The sequence below is a fragment of the Podarcis vaucheri genome, assembly GCF_965113315.1.
Source record: "Podarcis vaucheri genome assembly, chromosome: 3".
Classification (NCBI taxonomy): Eukaryota; Metazoa; Chordata; class Lepidosauria; order Squamata; family Lacertidae; genus Podarcis; species Podarcis vaucheri.
The window spans coordinates 22,027,464-22,042,293 of record NC_138761.1 but is presented as its reverse complement, the minus strand read 5'-3'; the positions used below and the strand labels follow the sequence as shown (position 1 = coordinate 22,042,293).

The 14,830-nt window shown below is 43.6% G+C and overlaps 1 long non-coding RNA gene across 2 annotated transcripts in view; it reads right to left on the bottom strand.

Moving 5' to 3' along the window:
* Positions 1 to 12,756, bottom strand: part of LOC309529741 — an 81,698-nt gene extending 68,942 nt beyond the window's left edge. For both annotated transcript variants that reach the window (XR_014218398.1, XR_014218399.1), the window contains exon 1: positions 12,416 to 12,756. This is a non-coding gene — a long non-coding RNA (uncharacterized lncRNA). The remainder of the gene's footprint in view (positions 1 to 12,415) is intronic.
* Between the last annotated feature and the right edge of the window lie 2,074 nt (positions 12,757 to 14,830).

Below are 14,830 nucleotides of genomic sequence, written 5' to 3'. Positions count from 1 at the left end.
TTTCAGCAGCGATATCGTAAAAGCCAATTTTTGTAAGGTCGTGAATTTAAGCCGAGCTTTAACATTTCACGGTCGGAATTTGGAAAAAAAGTGCAGCTTATATTCGGGCCAATAAGGTACATATTATTTGCAGGCTGAAAATAAGAACCACAACCAAATACATACTCTGGACTCAGAGCTGTCACAGCTGCCTCGGGTTGCAGAAGACCCCCCAGGCATTCCTCCCTGCCCCCCCCCAACTCCGCCAGTGGTGGCCAATCACAGTGCTGATTTGGGGCAAGACCACGTCCATTTAGGGTGAACTCTCATGTAAGATCTAGTGGAGTCACTGGAACTCACTGAAACCCTCTCACATTTGTACATCAAAATTAATTAGGTGAAGGCTTTCCTTCTGTGTAAAAGCTTTCCCAGGCTTTTACAGAGTTTTCAGCATTTATAGCAATTTTACATGCCTTGCCAGCCAGCATTTTAATATTGTTTAGTGCGGTCTGTTTGATTGATCTGAGTTTCCATGTGTGTCTGCATTCACTGGGGGGATTCTGCTAGTTGTTGAATTCGATGAGTCATCATGAAGTTTGCATAGTTTTGATTTGTTACATCGAGTTGTGTATTTGTTTTAAATTACAAGTTGCCTGAACACTTTATTATATATTACATACAGTAGATGACTCAGAAATGCTAGGTGCGCCTGGCATTTTTTCACTTATGGTCAAGAAGGCAGTTTTTATTTTTACTTTTACAGGATCAGACCTACACAGAACAATTAAATGAGATCTTCTTTAGAATAGAAAGGCTGTGGCGCTAACTTCCTTTCCTCCTTGGCTGAGGTGGAAGGTAGGGATTGGTGGATTGCTGTGCCAGTTTGGAGATGGCACAGTGATTGGGCTTGGATGCTGTCATGTGATGGCAGCAGGGCTACTCAGGATCCCAGACCCTCCCTACCCTTGGACTTCCTGTTTCATGGCTTCCCATTGGCTGCTGCAGGAAGGGGAGTGCCATGCTTGTGGAACAATGCTGCTGTGACTCCACAGGTAACAGGCAGCCAGCAGAGGGAAGGGTGCAAAGGGGGTTTGATTTGCTGTCTAAGGTGCTAGAAAACCCAAGTCTCTCAGAATACTCATTCCCCTGTTTTGCAACGCACACATTTTCTGATCCTGGTTTGCTGGGGATGAGCACTAAACATAGCTTGCCAAATTAGCTATAGATAGGGGCACTAAATCAGCCCTGAGTGCTCACTGGAAGGACAGATCCTGAAGCTGAGGCTCCAATACTTTGGCCACCTCATGAGAAGAGAAGACTCCCTGGAAAAGACCCTGATGTTGGGAAAGATGGAGGGCACAAGGAGAAGGGGATGGCAGAGGACAAGATGGTTGGACAGTGTTCTCAAAGCTACCAGCATGAGTTTGACCAAACTGCGGGAGGCAGTGGAAGACAGAAGTGCCTGGCATGCTCTGGTCCATGGGATCACGAAGAGTCGGACACGACTAAACGACTAAACAACAACAAAGGGGCACTAAGTAGGAACATGGGATGGAAAGGCCTGTGTGAAAGGAGAGGAAAGAGGACGAGTCTCTAAACCATGGGCTAAACAATTCCATTCAGAAGATTGTCAGAACTGAGCATAATGTTCCTAGCTCTCACTGCAAAAATCCCTCCCCCGCCCCATAATTTCAGGCAAAACCCAAATTTACCCAGCCCAAATTTTTGAATGTGGCTTGGCTTGCTGAGCATTGGAGTGCAGGCTGCCCTTTGTGCTGTGATGTTTACTCTTATATGTCTCGTGTTCACACATGTATAGCGATCACAATGTCTCAGAGTATGTCCAGACCACAAAATCCAGCTGACTACCTTTTGGGGGAGGTACCCACTAGTGATATAAATCCGTATCTTTATCTATGTCTATTTTACATATGGATGTGAGAAAAATAGTATATCACTCTTTGTCGTTTTGGATGACTGGCTTCCCCACTGTTTTTCTGGCTTGTTGGCCAAGCCTACCAACAATTCTGGACCTCAAGGTATTTCCTGTTTCAGAAACATCGCCTCTCTCTCTCTCTCTCTCTCTCTCTCTCTCTCTCTTGTCACAGTGTTGCGGTGACAGAGCCCCACATTCCTAACTTTCTCCTAACACCGTGCAGTTAAATAAAACCGCAGAAGCAGTCAATTTGGTCCAGAACTCCTGCAACACAGATCTCTCCATTTGGTATAATGATTAGTCAGTGATGTCCTCCAGACAATATTTACAGAAGGGAACTGTGGGCTCATAATGAAAAGAGTTAAACCCCCTTCCTTAGTATTGCTTCGCAGATATATTACGTGCCACAAAAGGTGTCAAGTAAAGTTCAAGAGAGCTGTGAAGAAACCCTGCCAAAATTCATGCCTGAACACATTTAATAACAAAATATGTGTGTATACGACAAGCCTGTCTGGCAGATCTATTTTCTAGACACTACATGATCTTTTGAAGAAACTCTCAAGATGCTGATAGATGGGCTTTTGAAAACTTGCGGAATATACATAAAAGGGTGGGAGGCGAGTGACAAGAGCTAGCAAATCGCATGATTAGATCCAAGCAAGCTATGATCATAGGGAGACCTCAAAAGTAAACAAACAAGACATGTACATTTTAATATGGCTTCAGGATGTCACTTTAATCCCTCCAGCACAATTTGGGTGAAAACTGGGGAGCAGGGAAGGGATAGTATCCACAGGTCTGGTCATTAGCTGCACCTCGTTTTAGTAGCATGTTTAAACCAGCACAATGTAGGGTTGCCAACTGGCCAGAAAAAAATAGTACAGGATGTTCCTCTGCCATTGACAATGGCGTGATATGCAGAAGTCAGCAAACATAGCTTTGAGAAAAGCACAATTACCATCAAATATGGTGGTGCTGTGGGTTAAACCACAGAGCCTAGGACTTGCCGATCAGAAGGTTGGCGGTTCGAATCCCCACGACGGGGTGAGCTCCCGTTGCTCGGTCCCTGCTCCTGCCAACCTAGCAGTTCAAAAGCATGTCAAAGTGCAAGTAGATAAATAGGTACCGCTCCGGCAGGAAGGTAAATGGCGTTTCCGTGCACTGCTCTGGTTCGCCAGAAGCGGCTTAGTCATGCTGGCCACATGACGCGGAAACTGTATGCCGGCTCCCTCGGCCAATAAAGCAAGATGAGCGCCGCAACACCAGAGTCGGTCACGACTGGACCTAATGGTCAGGGGTCCTTTTACCTTTACATTTATCTGGATATCAAGCTGCTATTAAATGGACATGCGCAGGGGCTTCAAAAAAGTTGGCAAATCTATGATTGATTGATTGATTGATTGATTGATTGATTGATTTACTAGCCACTCTAAGGCCCCAGGGCAGATTACAGCATTAAATGGGTGTTTGCTCACCAGGTACAGCAGCAGGCTACTATTTATATATAAGCTGTTTTCTATTATCAGTACAGTAGTACCTTGGGTTACAGACAATTCAGTTTACAGACATTTCAGGTTACAGACTCCGCTAATGCAGAAATAGTACCTCAGGTTAAGAACTTTGCTTCAGGATGAGAACAGAAATCGTGTGGCGGCAGCGGGAGGCCCCATTAGCTGAAGTGGTACCTCAGGTTAAGAACAGTTTCAGGTTAAGAACGGACCTCCAGAACGAATTAAGTTCTTAACCCAAGGTACCACTGTACCTACTTATTGAACAATTTGATGGGCAAGCCATCCTAGTTTTATTATGTGGGCTGTTTTGAGAAAGCAGTTAGGCAGCAGAAGATGGCTAGGTCATGTGGACAGAGCTTGCTGTATTGCTTACCGGCTTGCCAGTGCCACATGTCACTACCAGTTACTGTGCCCACACCGCACTCATCTGCCTGGTTCCTCACCCCTTCCTCTCTCCCTCTCAGAAGCCAGCAGTGATGTTGGGAAGCCAAGTAGGCAGTCCACTCCCATCCATCTGACCTGCTGCTGCATTCCCCCTTTCTCAAAGCAGCCCCACACAACAAAACTGGCTACTGACCAGTGTACAGATTCCCCACATTGCAATTCAGAACTTGTACTTGCCCCAAAGAGCTGAAACTATGCAATGTGGTATATACTGCCTGCAACAGGATAGTTTTCTTCTCCTTCTGCATAACTAGACACCCAATGTGTTGTGTGTAGCTTCCCCCCACCCCCGATGCATGGATCTGTCAATTCGATTTTTCCTCAGTTTCTCATTTTCCCTGTCTTAAATTCAGTTCTCCGCCTTTCCAATTTTATTTCTAAATCCTCATGAAAATTCACCAGCATTTCTCCCAATATGCACATATTTGCAAGCCCTTTTGACTCTAGACATATTTTTTTGCAAACAATGTTCCCTACTATGATGCATTTTTTATATGCTGTTTTCATTAATGTATGCACACTTTTGCCTAATACGTGCATTTTTCTACACAGTGTTATGCTGGCGAACTGCATCACAAAATTCAGAGAACTGCAAATTTCAAAAGATAGCTGTGCTTTGATTCGTGTGTCAGTTCAAGAAGTGCAACCTACGTAGTTGCTCATGAAAATGCAAACAAACATCAAATTTCTCCCAGTCCCTAGATTTTTCATAGTAAAAGCAAAGTAGAAAGGAAAGTTAACAGAAAGAGCACTCAGGGTATTAAAATGATGCCGCCAGCCTATTTTCCCAAGAAAAGCAATTTAAAATGACATGATGTTAATGTAAGTCAATCCAGAAAGAAAAACAGAACGTTCACCTGCAAGCAATCCCTTGAGACTGGTCAAGGCTGTCTCACAAATTGCCCAGTGTTTAACTTGAAGTCCATTTGTTAATTTTGTAAACACTGCTGTTTCCATTTCACATTGACATGATATTGACAATATGACTCTAATCCTGCAAGGAAGGAAGTATTGGGTTTCAGGCAGCTACAGGACACCCCTCCAGTCTATCTTCACCTGAGGGGCTTGTGCAAAATGTTATTGACATAAGACAACATGGTCTGCTTCAGGCTTCCAGGTGATTGAAATCTGTCTGAGATTTGTAAGTTACTGGATTTAACGCTAGCAATGGGTTCTCAGTATACTCTATATTCTGTATCGGGGTGAGACATCATTTTCAGCCTGAGGGTTCCATCCCATAATGGGCAACACTGGCTGTATCCCAGTGGTCAGAGGTGAAAAGTGGGTGTGGCCAGAGAGAAATGATGGCAGAAATAAACAGAGCAAAAGATAGCGCTCTTAACTTTAGTAAGGTAAAGGTAAAGGGACCCCTGACCATTAGGTCCAGTCGTGAACGACTCTGGGGTTGCAGCGCTCATCTCGCTTTACTGGCCGAGGGAGCCGGCGTACAGCTTCTGGGTCATGTGGCCAGCATGACTAAGCCGCTTCTGGCAAACCACAGCAGCACACGGAAACGCCGTTTACCTTCCCGCCGGAGCGGTACCTATTTATCTACTTGCACTTTTGACATGCTTTTGAACTGCTAGGTTGGCAGGAGCAGGGACCGAGTAACGGGAGCTCACCCCATCATGGGGACTCAAACCGCCGACCTTCTGATCGGCAAATCCTAGGCTCTGTGGTTTAACCCACAGCGCCACCTGCGTTCCTCTTAACTTTAGTACAGAGAAGATATTCCAGTTCTGCCAAAGTAGGAGATTTCTACCCACAGTCACACTCCTCTGTGCCCTCTTTCCAAGTGTTTTTTTTTTCCTCCCGACACCTTCACCCTGTGGACAAACTTTGACAGCCGAATGGAGGCACCTACATGTCAATCATCTGACATCATAATAACATCAAGCGCTGAGAGGTGGGCAGGCCTACCTACCCCTCAGAGTTGACCAGTGGGGTGAGTCCTGTCCTACTGTCTGCAAAGAATGCATTGGCGCAGCAACACCAAGAAGGACTGGACTCTCTGCTCTTCAGCAGATGAATGGTGAGTTCACTCCTGCAGCGTTTTGAGCAGGATATAACCATCACTCACTGCCTGATGAGTGAGAGGTTAAATCCTTCTGCTTTGGCTGCATGCACCTGTGAGGAACTGATAGGTGCAACCAACAAAGAATCGAGTAATGCTTGATATCACCAGGGTGTCAGCTAACTGTTGTCATGTTGGTGTCTACCAAAGACCTTCCTCTTCCAACTAGTCTTCTAAGTGGACATTTTTTTATCCCAGTTTGTAAGTCTATTGGATTTTACATTGTTTTTTGTACATAATTATTTTAACACTTTTTAAAATATATTTTGGGGGTGTTTTATATATGCAATTGTTTTATATGGATTTCCATTGTGTTGTGATGTTGTTTTGAGATGCTTCATGGGAAGCAATTCATGAACTTGTTATATTTACTTACTTTATTTCATAAAAGTTATACACTGCTTGATTTTTTTTTTAAAAAAACACACACCTCAAAGCGGTTTGCAAAAAGATAAAACAGTAAAATCAAGAAGCATTACAACTCTACTTTGAAAAATACAACAGTTAAAATACTAAAACAGATTAAAATTACCTCAACTTTCTAAACATCTGGGTAGGTTTGCCTAAACAGGAATGTTTTTAGCAGGCACTGAAAAGAGTAAAGTGAAGGTTCCTGCTTGATCTCAATAGGCAATAGGCATGAAATAAATAAGAGCCCATAGACTTGCTTATCTACAGTGTGGCCAGCTTAATCCACTCTGGAGGGCCTCCCTGGACCTACAAATTTAACTTGCTTTGGCTAAAAGTGGCAGGAAGATCATAGCTGTATTTAGATTCCCCGTAAGAGAGAATGAGGATCACAGAACTTCATTTTCTAAACACCATCTTAGGAGCCAAATTGCAAATGAAAGTGGATAGAGTGACTCAGAAGCAAATCAGCGTTGTTTTCCTAAGCACAGATACAGATGAAAGGAAAATCTTGAGGCACGTACAAACCCCTAGTTTTTAACAACTATTTGCATATAAACTAAATATGAAGATAAAGAGATTGCTACAGAGCACGAGACACACACAAACACCAACTTGTTTCGTGTGATCCTATTTTTACACAATTCCGGGCATTTAGTGGGAATCGGTCAAAGGCATTTCCTGCAGAGTTACCCTTCATATTTGTCACAGCCTCACGAGCATACAACTTTATCTCCTTTGACAATATGAAATCAGTCACTGTCTCCTTTGTTTGACATCATTAACATGCCGGCAATCCCTGCGGTGACCTCCACAATTTAGAGATGACAGCTCAGGAGTGCAGCTCTGAGCTGCGGCATCATGTGCGCTTTGTGTTAAAGTAAATGGCTCCAAACAGGAGACTTCATGCCATCAACGAGCGCCTGCTCTCCCTCCACCCACTGCCCCCGCCCACCAACTTCCCTGCCAAAGGATTATATTCGGTCGCACAGCATCTGAGAAAATAAATTCCAAATATATGATACCGGTGGAGACCATGTGCCTAGATTATGCTCATATAAAGCAGACAGGAAGGCACCCGAGGCAACTGGCACGGAGAACGTATAAAAGGAAGACGCAACTGGCTTCCCGCCCGAGTTCAAGCCACCCCAGCTAGATAATGTTAAATTGGAAATAGGAATAATTATGTACTTAGGGCTTGATGATGTTCCTCGTTTCTTTGGGGACAATGTATTAGCATGTTAATTTGGGAGGTAAGGGGGGGAAATAGAGATCTTATCTCTTCAGCACATGCCACACGCTGAACTCCTGATGACAAACCATTTCCATGCTATGCAGGAGATGCTGATGATCCGAGGCACTCAGCCGAAAGCCCACAGAGAGAGGTTTTTTATTATCCTCTGTGTATATTTATTTCTCCCCATATTGATTTCAATCGCACAATTACCCGCATAGTCAGAGACCCAGAGAAGGGGCTCCAATGTGGGCCAGGACATCCTACGCCAAGTGTGCTTTCCCAATGGCTGCAATGGAGAGACAGCTCTATACTTGGCAGCTATGAAGCTCCTGTTGCATTGGAAGGCTCCCTTTCCCTTAAGGAAGAACATCTGTGAATGTCAGCCCACTTTGCAATATTTGCATTACATGGTCTATTGTGGGCTGCATTTATGCACTACTCCTCCCTCTATATATGCAGCCCTTGTATGGGGATTGTGTGGGATGTGATCCATGAGAGGCAGTCAAGTACAACATTCATTGTAATGTCAGAGAAGACATGCGAGGGAATGTTTGGTCCAGCCAGTCGAAACTTCCTATTCCTCCTGGCTGGAGCATCCTTCCTTTGGCATGTGATAGAAGGTGGGCATGACCTAACCTGTCCAGGTAACAAAAGGATGAGTCACGCAGCACTCTCCCTCTTTTTGGCTTCCTTCTTCGTTTAGCTAGGACTGCTCTGCTAGCTCTCAGCTAGCACTGGGATTATTCCCCCTGTGAGGTAAATCCACATGTACATATTTGTAACTAAGTCTGCCTTCAGGAATCCAACTGTGAACTGATGTGAGTAAACTTCTTTTATTGACTTTGAAGAAGTTTGTGGCGTCTTTATTCTTTTAAGAGAGATTCAAGGGAACCTACCAGGAACATACAATTCAATCTGAGACAGACTGAATTGTATAATAGTGAGAGGCTCACACGAGCCTGCAGCCAGCTATCTGCTGTGCATGTAAAAAGGGAAATGTAACTCTGCTAAGTAAGGGAACTTGCTAGCGCAAGTTGGGAAGGATATTAACAAACAATATATCCTGTCCTGTCACCCTGAACATTCCCACAGATTTTGAATTCTTCCCCAGACAAGGGAGAATGGTCTTCTTCCCTGTACTGCAACAGACACCAGCAGCAACAGAAAAGCTGTCCACTTTTCACTCACTCAGGTACACTATTCACTTATATGGGTGGTGCTGCCCCATGCACACAGTGGCAATGAGGAAGTGGAGCCACTCAGAGAGGGCTCAGTTGAGGGCTTCTTACCAAGGGACACCCAAAACATGGAGCCACCACTGGAATAAAGGAGAGAGGACATACATCTTCAAACACGGCTGTTACATAGACGTAAGTGTGGGGATTCTATGGCCCTCCAGATGCTGCTGAACTACAGTTCCCATAACCCCTAACCATTGTCATGCTTGCTAGGGCTGATGGGAGTTGTAGTTCAGCTACATCTGGAGAGCCAAAGATTTTCCACACCAGTCACAGAAGATAGGGCATTTTGCTCCAAGGGGCAGCACTAGAACCAATCGGGAGGAAATTTCAAGGCAGAACTTTGTACCTAGACGTTAGGAGAACCTTCCTAACAGCAAGATGCAATCAACAGATCTCTAGGATGTGGGGTTCTGTCCTCCGCTGGGGGTATTTAAGCCAAGGGTTGGAAAGCTATATGTTGGGGATGTTGTACTTGCACCCTGCCCCGCAGATCCTGCATTGAGCAAATTTCAGGCTAGGCACCCTATGAAATCTCTTCCCACTCTAAAGTTCTGTGGTTCTGATAACAAGAAGAAAAACCCGGAAGCATGTGGAGCAAAAGCACAAGTTCCCCACACTTCCCCTTCTTTGTGATGCTTAAAGCAGCTTATTACAAAATGCTTCTTTAAATGTTCCCCATTTGAACGCCCAATTAGTTTCTTGCACAAAAAGTAAAATGTCCCTGTTTCATTTGACACAAACCCCTAAAGGGGCATTGCATTGTCACTTTCACCTTGAACTTTACCGGTGTTGTAAGCCAACGACCCAGCCAACTACCTATTATGGAGGTATGTTTCCATTCTCTCCCCTGGATATCAGATGATTTATGTCATCTTTGCTCATCACTTTACATCACTTCTTATACTGTTTAGGTTACTTTGATGTCAATGGCTTAGTCTCATACCAGACATCCCTCAACAAAAGCACATATACAGGTGTCTCCTCGGAAAAGGAGGGGTATAATAGCTGGTCTCTCATACCACGGTCATTTTATTTATTTTGTTCAAAGCCATTCATGACTGTAATCACTGCCTTTGGGCTTTCCTCTTTTGCTTCTCCTAAACCCTTTCCACAATAAGCATCTTTTCTGCTCCAAAGATGCCTTTTGCTTTTGTTCCTCCATGTAGACTTGTGCTTTGCTTGGCTGAAATTGTCTGTGTGAATCATCTGCCATATAATTTCCTTCTAATTCATGATTTGTTTTGCTCTTTGATGATTCCTAAAAAGATTACCTGTAAACTCTAAAAACTTTTCGTTGTTGCTGTTACTGCATTCATGGGATTAACATTAGTGGCTGAAAAAACAAGCTCTCCTGGCACCTTAAAGACTAACATATTTATTATGGCACAAGTTTTTTCCAGATGTCATTAAAGCTAAACTCTGCCAACAGTTTCTCATTGATTGTTTTCATATTGAGAAAAATGGTATGAGCTTAAACAAAAAGGATCAGATCCTGACACCTGGCAAGCATAGTCGGGCTTTACGGCCACCTTTATTTGAATTATATGGTTCCAACATTAACCCCCCCCCCCAGTATAACTCCCTGGCAATTTCCATAAGGAAAACACAAGTCAACACTTTCATCAAAGATGGGCTCATTTTTACACCATGAAAAATGTGATACCTCGGGTTACATAAGCTTCAGGTTACAGACGCTTCAGGTTACAGACTCCGCTAACCCAGAAATAGTACCTCGGGTTAAGAACTTTGCATCAGGATGAGAACAGAAATCGTGCTCCGGTGGCGTGGCAGCAGCGGGAGGCCCCATTAGCTAAAGTGGTGCTTCAGGTTAAGAACAATTTCAGGTTAAGAATGGACTTCCAAAACAAATTAAATACTTAACCCGAGGTACCACTGTACTTTTACGACCCACCTATGGGGCAACTCCAAAATGTAGAGCTGAATTTGTTTCTAATTCAGGAATCAGGATCTTTATCTCTAGAGCTGGCCCTACCAAATTTATTGCAGTCTTGTATACAGCCACTAGGCTTTCAGATGATCAACATGTTTCCTGTTTCTGATGCCTGCCTAGGAATAATAGGGGTCCTGAACATCACTTTGGAAGGGCACCACGGCCAGTGAGATTACATCCTTCAAAATTCACACTTCTCCAGATTTTGAGATCCAGTTCCTCGGCTAAATAATATGTGCAGAAATGCAACTCTTAAATCATGCACATAAATGAGTGTGCTAAAGAATATTATGCTTATTAGTAAGCAAAAGTAAACCTGGCTTTGCTGGAAATTCTGTTAGTGAATTAAATCTGGATCTGGTAGATCATGGGTTGAATGCTATGGAAAAGGTTGCTCTGGAGGGAAAGCTCTGAACAATAATTGGAGACTATGCTAAAGTGAGGAATGGAACTGATCAGATGGGATAGGTCTGGAGCAATTTGGAGTCAAATAGGGGACGTTAGTTCCATAACAGAGATTTTAATCCATCAAAAATTGCTTGCAGGTTTATCAGCTGTTCTTACAGTAGTGGTTTGTATTCCCCACATGCCAATCAAACGAGGAGAGTCACGTTATATTCTGTTACATGCACCAAACATTTAGAAAATAAATAAATACTAAGATGATTAGGACAACCAAAGCAATTACTAACCAGTGACCTAATATCACCCTGCTTGCTCAGCAAAATTAGAAGGAGAAGACCTTTCCTTTGCTCTACCTAGGGTGGAAAAACATTTGAGTGGGACAAAAGAGGGCAGATCTCCTCAGTAGTTGCGCCTAGATCAGGAGCAGCGAACCCCAGGCCCAGGAACCAGGGCCCTCCAGGTAAAAATGTTCCCTACCTCAACTTAAATTGTGGAACACCTTGCCCCTAACCTCACAATTTTTCTTCAATTATTAGCTATTGTTTTATTCCAGCAGGCTTTTGTTGCCTATGGCAAATGATGTTTTGATGCTTTAATTCAGGGGTCAGCAAACTTTTTCAGCAGGGGGCTGGTCCACTGTCCCTCAGACCTTGTGGGGGGCCGGACTATATTTAGAAAAAATATATATGAATGAATTCCTATGCCCCACAAATAACCCAGAGATGCATTTTAAATAAAAGCACACATTCTACTCATGTAAAAACACCAGGCAGGCCCCACAAATAACCCAGAGATGTGTTTTAAATAAAAGGACATATTCTACTCATGTAAAAACACGCTGATTCCCGGACCACCTGTGGGCTGGATTTAGTAGGCTATTGGGCCGGATCCGGCCCCTGGGCCTTAATTTGCCTACCCATGCTTTAATTGCTGTTCTTTGGTTGCATTCTTTCATATTGTTGCTTTTCATGAAAATGTAATTGTAAATGTTGCGGGGTGGAGTTTCCCCCACCCCCCGAAGGGCGAGGACATAAGCATTTGAACGAATAAATAAAAATCTCAGGAGTGCCAAATGTGAGCAAATGGAATACATGCGCAGCCACTGTCATGTTCCTCATACAACTGCACCTTTTTTATCCTCTCGGAAAAGATGACTCAAACGTATGACATTCCTTAAAAGCCTGTGAGCTTTGATACTTCCCAGAGAAGAGGGCTGGAGCGTATTTTACCTCATGACACTGCCGATGATCTCATTAAAGCACAAAGTAATCACTTGGAGACATCTGCACTCCTGGGCTCCGGCCTGCGTTTCGCTGTTACTTAATGAGCAGTCAAGTGGCTGATTCTTTTAACAGAGGGCACCGATTAGGCTGCCGTATCGCCTCGAGCTCCTTTCCTTATTCTGGGCTTTTCATTTGAGCCAATTTCTCAGCCCTCGCAACATGCAGAGAGGCAATCTCATACCAAAAGAGGCATTCGCCTCTAAATCTTTCCAGCTGCTTTCAGGGCCCATATAGTATATGAGGTGAGATATTGTGAAATTTCACCACACAGTAAAGAGCAGCCAAAGGGCATATTCTAACCTCTCTCTTCCCCACCCTCTTCCTCTCCCTTACCTACTGCCTCCTATTTGATGAAAGACTTATACCCTTTCATCTTCCATATGCCCTGTTGCCCAAACAGAATATTGTGGGGAAGGGGCTTCCAAGCTGGGGTCCGCAAGCTCCACTCAAGGTGGTCCACGGTGTCTCTGTGAAGAATGGCTGTGAAAGGCCACTCTTAAATATTCATATCGATTTAAGTTGCAATTCTATTGCTTCTGTTATTGCTTATATGTTTATTTATTACACACCTTGCAACACGGCGTGGCACAAATCTGGGATGCCACGTCCTGGATCTGCACTCCCGTGTGAGTCATGTGAATCATGTAAGATTGCGCCCCGCCCCCCAAAAAGCACTTTCCCCAAGCATAGCACCCCAAAGCATGTATTCTGGGGCACCACACAAGATCGCTGCCCCCAAAAAGCGCTTGGTGTTATGTACTGAAGTTCTCACCCTGGGCCAGCAGGGGGATACTGTAGATAGTTTTCACTCAGGTCCACATATGCAAATAAGGAATTGAAAGTGATGTTCAGTGAATGGATAGTTACAGAAAGTTGTTACTGTTTCTTTGTAGTTGAGCTCTATATAAGCAGGTTGGCTGAACCCTTCAGCCCAGTTCTGTTCTGGACCTGTGAATAAACAAATGCTGTTTGGAGAATCGCTGTGACGTCTGATATGTTCACCCACAACTTAACACTTTTGGAGGGGGAAGCTCGCTTGTGTGGCCCCAAACATGCATTTATTTGGGCTCCATGCCCAAATAAAATGCAGCCCAAAATTGTGTGGGATTGTGGCTGCCATTTTGGCTGCTGTCCTCTTCTGAGAAAAAACAGGAGTTTTTTTTTTTCCTTTTTCCCCCAGGGCACCTTTTTCCCCCCAGGGCAGTTGATGGGTCTGTTATTATTGTATTTTATTTTGTATACTGGGAAGTTCACATTGTAATGCAATAAAATACAATATAAGGAATAAAAGAAGCAATAAAAATACAAGACCCTCAGCAATTTTCAAATGGGGGGGGCATGGGAACATCTGTCATAGGGGACCCCTTTCAAGAGAATTCCTTGCCTGGATGCCTTGCTTCTGATGCAACAGGCTTGAAGGCGGAAAGAAGGAATTGTTTCAGCTCTCCGCTCTGTCTCTGACATGCCAATATCATTAAAGCCTCCTCAGAGACTTATAATAGCTGTTGTTGTTGTTGTTGTTTTGTTGTTTTGTTATCATCATCTGCCCTTCACCAGAAGGTCTCAGAGCAGATCGCAGTAATTTGGAATCCAACATTTAAAACTGTTTAAAACAAATTACGGCTGGCCCCACAGAGGTGGGGAGATATCACCCTAGGCTGCTGTATATAAAAGACCCCCCTGTTTTTGTGGGTGGTATTTTATTGTTTGCTTCCCACTCACTTCCCACTTTGTATATTGATCTAGTTTTACTTACGAATTCTACCTTGCGTGGATATTTCAAATGGATCGCTACAACCAGGTGACTACACAAAAGTAATCTTCAGATTGAAAAATGGTTATCACATGAGTAAGCTCTAAGGCTCCAAGTCTCCACGTTTTTCCAAGACCGCAGTCCACAGTTATCAACCTAATTAGTGGAGGCATTTTGGCATGAAGGATCTTAACTGCCGTTGACTTTACAAACATTTTAAATTGCCTTTCCTAAGCTTAGAATTAAGCACTTAACAAGGTTGGGATGAAATATATGGCAGGTTAATTCAACTGGAACTTGCTCATTTTTTATCAATAGGTGGCTGTCAGTTGTCTCACAGATTAATTGTTGAAGTGGTTTTTAATATATTTATGCACATACATGCACACTCCTGAAAATATGCATTAAATAAGAAGATTGCATCTTTCTTTGGCTGCAATCCTAACTATGGAACTAGGAAATGGTTTCACTAAGATTAGTAGGGCTTGAACCAGCTTTATTGTGGGGAAGTTAACAAGTTTGGTAGCATTTCTGCTTTTCATGGAACGTGTGTAGAGTGGCTCTTTCAAGACCATGTTGCTTATAGGTTTTAATGATGAGGTGTAGCC